At 40.6% G+C, this 7,761-nt stretch overlaps 1 protein-coding gene across 1 annotated transcript in view; it reads left to right on the top strand.

The window, feature by feature from the left end:
* Positions 1-7,761, top strand: part of LOC117501919 (small conductance calcium-activated potassium channel protein 1-like) — a 63,306-nt gene that overhangs the window by 30,344 nt on the left and 25,201 nt on the right. The gene's annotated exons all lie outside the window — the stretch shown is intronic.

Here is a 7,761-nt window from a genome sequence, read left to right as displayed (position 1 = left end):
ATCCTGTTGCGTCACTTGCTGCGCGTGTGTCATCTCAGGCCGTGCGCTGTTAAAACAAACACGCTCCTCGTGTCGTTCTGCAGCAGCCTGACGCGGCGCCAAAAGCAAAATTTATTATTACGCCTCATAAAAAAAAAAAAAAAAATATCAGATCAGCGCTGCTGAGGTGTGGGTGACACCTGCTGGTCTGTTATCCAACTGCACTGTCAAATCGGTACAGTTTTTGGATCATAATTAATACGCGAAGAGACAGAAATGATGGTGTGAAGAGTAATTAGGAAAAAACGCAGCAGATTAATCAAACGCTGATGAGTCTAGACTGAAAATTATGCACATTGTGCGCGCGGTATGTCGCGCGAACAGCTGGCGCACGTTTATGTGCCTTTAAATCATCGCTGTAATTACAGCGCAGCGCCACAGGTGATGCTAGAGAGCAGAAACCTCCAAAGTGTTTCAGTCACTGCGCGCGCAAACAAATGATACGAAAAAACTGCTTCACAAGATGAAGCAAAACTAAATGATACAGTTGCTTTATAAGATGAGTCATTGTTTCATAAATGCACAAAAACTGAAAGAACTGCTTCTGGAAATTATTAATAGTTTCAAAACATTTAAAACACGAAACAGACTCGTGATGTTCTGTCATGGACAAAACCTTTAATAAAATTTTGTGGTAAAAAAAACATAAAACAATTGCTTCAGCAAACAATTCACTTTATAAAATGTACAAAAACTATATGAAACAGTGGCCTTTAGAATGAGACCATTTCTGAAACAATTGCTTTAAAAATGATTCACTAGTTTGCAGCGGTGGTACAAAGTCACTGTCAAGTCATTCTCAAGTCATCAATCTGCAAGTCCCAAGTCAAGTCCCAAGTCAGCTTGCAAACAATTGGCGGTCATAATGTCTTGAGACTTGACTTGGGACTTGCTGATTCATGACTTGAGAGTGACTTGATGGTGACTTTGTCCCACCTCTGCTATTTTGAACTCCTTGCTATTCCTTTTTAATTAGTTGCTTTAGAAAAAGAATGTTTGAAATGCTTCAAGCCTACAATAGTGAAATTCAGTCGGCAATTGGTATTTTGTGGTTCAGAAAATATTGTACTGTTTTAAAATGCTTTTAAAAACTAAATGAAACAATTGCTCTAGAAAATGTTGCACTGTTTTTAAATGCATAAAACCTCAAACAGTTGCTTCTGGAATGTATTAAATGTTTGAAAACATTTGAAACATGAATCTGTTGCTTCAGGAAACTATTTACTTTTTAACGTGCACAAAAAAGTGTGAAACGGCTTTAGAAGTATATCATTTTGGAAAACCAAATGAAACAATTTTTTCAGAAAATGATTCGCTATTTTGAAACACTTGCAAAACTAATTTAATTGTTTCAGGAAAATGTTTGAAATAAGTAAGTCCTACAATGATGAAATTAATTGGGCAATGGGGATTTTGTGTTTCAGAAAATGATTCACCGTTTTCAGATACAACGCTGAAAAAGATAAACAGTTTAGCAATGATTCACTGTACTGAATTAGAAAAAGATTATTTGATTCATACTATTCATTGTTTCTGATTGCGGGGGAGGGGACTAAATGAGACAATTGTTTCAGGAAATGATTTGTTGTTTCAAAACAGTGGAATTATTAAATGCAATTGCTTTAGAAAGCTGTTCACTCTTTTGAAATGCTTAAAACAGTGAAACAATACTTTGGAAAATAATTCAGCATTTTGGCATGCTAAAAGTGCAGGATGTAATAATAGCTTCAGCAAAATGGTTAACTGGACCTAAACACTTGAAATGCAAATTAAACCTTAAAATTTTAAAAATGTGGAACACATTTCTGATCATCAGTCAGTTGGGAGTTCTGATCCTTAGAAATTGCCCCCCAGCATGAATTTCTGGCTACGCCCCTGATGGTCATCACAGCTCTTCTTTATCTGAAGCTTCTTCCCAGCCACCAGTGATGCTGTTCTTTTTTTTTTATTATTATTACTCTGCTGTTTGTATCCGGCTTCATCAATGCTGACACGTCCGCTCTGCTTAATAGGCTGTTATCGACACAGCCAGCACACACCGTGACACCTGATTGGCTAAATGTGCCTTTTGTTTTCGGGTGTTGCTGAGGAGCTGAGTCGCTTGTTCCGTAACACATTCTATGAAATCCTACATTGAACACTCTGGAACATCTTTGTTCTTATTCTTGTAAAAACTTGAATGACACGTCTTTACTTATTCCTGTGAAATTTTAAATGACACTCTGTCACATCTTTATAATTATTGCTGTGAAATCTTAACTGACACTCTGGAACGTCTTCATACTTATTTCTGCGAAATCCTACACTCTGGAAAGTCATACTTATTTCTGTGAAATCTTAACTGACACTCTGAAATGTCTTTATACTTATTTCTGTGACATCCTACACTCTGGAAAGTCGTTATACTTATTTCTGTGAAATCTTAACTGACACTCTGGAACGTCTTTATACTTATTTCTATGAAATCTAAAACTGACACTCTGGAACGTCTTTATACTTATTTCTGCGAAATCCTACACTCTGGAAAGTCTTTATACTCATTTCTATGAAATGTTAACTGACACTCTGGAACATCTTTATACTTATTTCTGTGAAATCTTAAATGACACTCTTTAATGTCTTGATACTTATTTCTGTGAACTCCTACACTGAAAAGTTTTTATACTTATTTCTGTGAAATCTTAACTGACACTCTGGAACGTTTTGATACTTATTTCTGTGAAATCCTACACTCTGGAAAGTTGTTATACTTATTTCTGTGAAATCTTAACTGACACTCTGGAACGTCTTTATACTTATTTCTGCGAAATCCTACACTCTGGAAAGTCTTTATACTTATTTCTATGAAATGTTATATGACACTCTGGAATGTCTTTATACTTAGTTCTGTGAAATTTTAAATGACACTGGAATGTCTTGATACTTATTTCTGTGAAATCCTACACTCTGGAAAGTCGTTATACTTATTTCTGTGAAATCTTAACTGACACTCTGGAACGTCTTTATACTTATTTCTGCGAAATCCTACACTCTGGAAAGTCTTTATACTCATTTCTATGAAATGTTAACTGACACTCTGGAACATCTTTATACTTATTTCTGTGAAATCTTAAATGACACTCTTTAATGTCTTGATACTTATTTCTGTGAACTCCTACACTGAAAAGTTTTTATACTTATTTCTGTGAAATCTTAACTGACACTCTGGAACGTTTTGATACTTATTTCTGTGAAATCCTACACTCTGGAAAGTTGTTATACTTATTTCTGTGAAATCTTAACTGACACTCTGGAACGTCTTTATACTTATTTCTGCGAAATCCTACACTCTGGAAAGTCTTTATACTTATTTCTATGAAATGTTATATGACACTCTGGAATGTCTTTATACTTAGTTCTGTGAAATTTTAAATGACACTGGAATGTCTTGATACTTATTTCTGTGAAATCCTACACTCTGGAAAGTCGTTATACTTATTTCTGTGAAATCTTAACTGACACTCTGGAATGTCTTTATACTTATTTCTGTGAAATCCTACACTCTGAAAAGTTGTTATACTTATTTCTGTGAAATCTTAAGTGACACTCTGGAATGTCTTGATACTTATTTCTGTGAAATCCTACACTCTGGAAAGTCGTTATACTTATTTCTGTGAAACCGTAACTGACACTCTGGAACATCTTTATACTTATTTCTTTGAAATCCTAAGTGACACTCTGGAATGTCTTGATACTTATTTCTGTGACATCCTACACTCTGGAAAGTCATACTTATTTCTGTGAAATCTTAACTGACACTCTGAGACGTCTTTATAGTTATTTCTGTGACATCCTACACTCTGGAAAGTCATACATATTTCTGTGAAATCTTAAGTGACACCCTGGAACGTTTTTATACTTATTTCTGTGAAATCTTAAGTGACACTCTGAATGTCCCTGTACATATTCTTGTGTAATCTTGACTCTGATGTTCTCTGAACTGCCTGTAATTATTCCTGTGATTGTGACCGTTGCCCCCCCCCCCCCCCCACAACCCCCCAAAACACCTGATAATAATAAAGTGACTTCTCTGTATGTTTCAGGGCATGAAGCAGACTTGCAGTGTTGTCAGTCAGTAGGCAATTTGATTTCAGTTTGCTGAAAGTTTACACAAGAATTCAGTGGGTTTTTTTTTGTTGTTTTTTTTGTTTTGTTTTGTTTTTTGGACACTGGCCAGTTGAGTTGAGGAAGTCAGTGTGCCAGAATTTTGCAAGCACTTGGCTGCAGGCTGCAATTAATTAACTTTGAGATTCTCGGCCAGTATCCTGTCTGTGTCAGCACTGATAAAGATAAAGATAAACTTTATTGATCTCACAGAGGAGAAATTCACATGTTACATCAGCTCTTAAAAACACACAAGATGGGTGCAAGTAGACGAAAATGTTCATCAAACAGCGTGTGCAAGGATAAGCAATAACAATACTAGTAACAGTACGAGACATAAGAAATGAGGTAGAAATAGTATATATATATATATATATATATATATATATATATATATATATATATATATATATATATATATATATACCCAACAAAAATATAAACGCAACACTTTTGGTTTTGCTCCCATTTTGTATGAGATGAACTCAAAGATCTAAAACTTTTTCCACATACACAATATCACCATTTCCCTCAAATATTGTTCACAAACCAGTCTAAATCTGTGATAGTGAGCACTTCTCCTTTGCTGAGATAATCCATCCCACCTCACAGGTGTGCCATATCAAGATGCTGATTAGACACCATGATTAGTGCACAGGTATGCCTTAGACTGCCCACAATAAAAGGCCACTCTGAAAGGTGCAGTTTTATCACACAGCACAATGCCACAGATGTCGCAAGATTTGAGGGAGCGTGCAATTGGCATGCTGACAGCAGGAATGTCAACCAGAGCTGTTGCTCGTGTATTGAATGTTCATTTCTCTACCATAAGCCGTCTCCAAAGGCGTTTCAGAGAATTTGGCAGTACATCCAACCAGCCTCACAACCACAGACCACGTGTAAGCACACCAGCCCAGGACCTCCACATCCAGCATGTTCACCTCCAAGATCGTCTGAGACCAGCCACTCGGACAGCTGCTGAAACAATCGGTTTGCATAACCAAAGAATTTCTGCACAAACTGTCAGAAACCGTCTCAGGGAAGCTCATCTGCATGCTCGTCGTCCTCATCGGGGTCTCGACCTGACTCCAGTTCGTTGTCGTAACCGACTTGAGTGGGCAAATGCTCACATTCGCTGGCGTTTGGCACGTTGGAGAGGTGTTCTCTTCCCGGTTCACACTGTTCAGGGCAGATGGCAGACAGCGTGTGTGGCGTCGTGTGGGTGAGCGGTTTTCTGATGTCATTGTTGTGGATCGAGTGGCCCATGGTGGCGGTGGGGTTATGGTATGGGCAGGCGTCTGTTACGGACGAAGAACACAGGTGCATTTTATTGATGGCATTTTGAATGCACAGAGATACCGTGACGAGATCCTGAGGCCCACTGTTGTGCCATACATCCAAGAACATCACCTCATGTTGCAGCAGGATAATGCACGACCCCATGTTGCAAGGATCTGTACACAATTCTTGGAAGCTGAAAATGTCCCAGTTTTTGCTTGGCCGGCATACTCACCGGACATGTCACCCATTGAGCATGTTTGGGATGCTCAATGGTCTGTCCATAAAGTATAGGTCCTTTTTATTTTTTTCAAAAACTATATGGATTTCATTCATATGTTTTTACGTCAGACATGCTTGAACCCTCGTGCACATGCGTGAGTTTTTCCATGCCTGTCGGTGACGTCATTCACCTGTGAGCACTCCTTGTGGGAGGAGTCGTCCAGCCCCTCGTCGGAATTCCTTTGTCTGAGAAGTTGCTGAGAGACTGGCGCTTTGTTTGATCAAAATTTTTTCTAAACCTGTGAGACACATCGAAGTGGACATGGTTCGAAAAATTAAGCTGGTTTTCGGTAAAAATTTTAACAGCTGATGAGAGATTTTGAGGTGATACTGTCGCTTTAAGGACTTCCCATGGTGCGAGACGTCGCGCAACGCTCTCAGGCGCCGTCGTCAGCCTGTTTCAAGCTGAAAACCTCCACATTTCAGGCTCTATTGATCCAGGACGTCGTGAGAGAACAGAGAAGTTTCAGAAGAAGTTGGTTTCAGCATTTTATCCGGATATTCCACTGTTAAAGGAGATTTTTTTAATGAAAGACGTGCGGGCGGATTGCAGCGTCGGCTCGCAGCCGCCGCCATGCTCCGCCACAGGAAAAACACCTCTGTTGGAAGCCTTAAGGACAAGTTGGAACTGTTGTGTGGGCCGCTGAAGAGGAGGTACTGCTGGCCCACCACCACCAGAGGGCACCCTGCCTGGAGTGCGGGCTCCAGGCACCAGAGGGCCCTGCCACCTCACAGGAGCAGCCGGGGTGACAGCTGTCACCTACGACAGCTGTTACCAATCATCTGATCCGCATCGGTATATCAGCAAGACGTCATCTCCACCTCTTTGCCGAGATATCGCTCTACCGAGGAGGTAACGTACTCAGCCAATCGTGTTGTCTTTTTGACCATATTACTTTGTCGCCTTTATGCAGATAGTGAGTAGAACAGCAGGAGACTGTATTGGACCATTTGGATAAGTACTCACATTCCTGCACTAACCAGTGTTTTCCTGACGAGAGGTGGAGGTGGTTTTTCCACCATACGTGTTGCTGGGTGCAGGCGCACCCACATCTGACTGTTTTTGTTCCTCGCCAGCAGTACCAGATCCGACAAGCGGAGGCAGTGGCCACCTGGGAGTTCGGGACTTGGCGGCTCCAGTATTCCCGGGGTTCGGTGGCGGAGGAAATCGTGTGGTTCCGGTTCTGCTTTGGACAGACGTCTTCTATCTTCGAGCCTGCCCACATGACACCTTTGTGATTTGACTTTATTGTCTATTATTGTAATCTGTTGTGTTTGTTGTGCTTATTTCACAACAGTAAAAGTGCTATTTGACTTCCTCCATTGTCCGTTCATTTGCGCCCCCTGTTGTGGGTCCGTGTTCCTACACTTTCACAACAGGAACATGTCCAGCTGTTAAACAATTTCTCATATACTCACTCCACTGAAAGCCATCAAAAGCCGCCTGGATTTTACAAATGGTTATCAACACGGAGGTGTTTTTCCTGTGCTGCCGCACCGCGCCGGCTGCATCCCGACGCGCGGACCCGTCCGCACGTCTTTCATTAAAAAAATCTCCTTTAACAGTGGAATATCCGGATAAAATGCTGAAACCGACTTCTTCTGAAACTTCTCTGTTCTCTCACGATGTCCTGGATCAATAGAGCCTGAAATGTGGAGGTTTTCAGCTTGAAACAGGCTGACGACGGCACCTGAGAGCGTTGCGCGACGTCTCGCACCGTGGGAAGTCCTTAAAGCGACAGTATCACCTCAAAATCTCTCATCAGCTGTTAAAATTTTTACCGAAAACCAGCTTAATTTTTCGAACCATGTCCACTTCGATGTGTCTCACAGGTTTAGAAAAAATTTTGATCAAACAAAGCGCCAGTCTCTCAGCAACTTCTCAGACAAAGGAATTCCGACGAGGGGCTGGACGACTCCTCCCACAAGGAGTGCTCACAGGTGAATGACGTCACCGACAGGCGTGGAAAAACTCACGCATGCGCACGAGGGTTCAAGCATGTCTGACGTAAAAACATA

Source organism: Thalassophryne amazonica, chromosome 20 (genome assembly GCF_902500255.1).
Source record: "Thalassophryne amazonica chromosome 20, fThaAma1.1, whole genome shotgun sequence".
Classification (NCBI taxonomy): domain Eukaryota; kingdom Metazoa; phylum Chordata; class Actinopteri; order Batrachoidiformes; family Batrachoididae; genus Thalassophryne; species Thalassophryne amazonica.
This window is presented reverse-complemented; position numbering and strand designations above follow the sequence as displayed.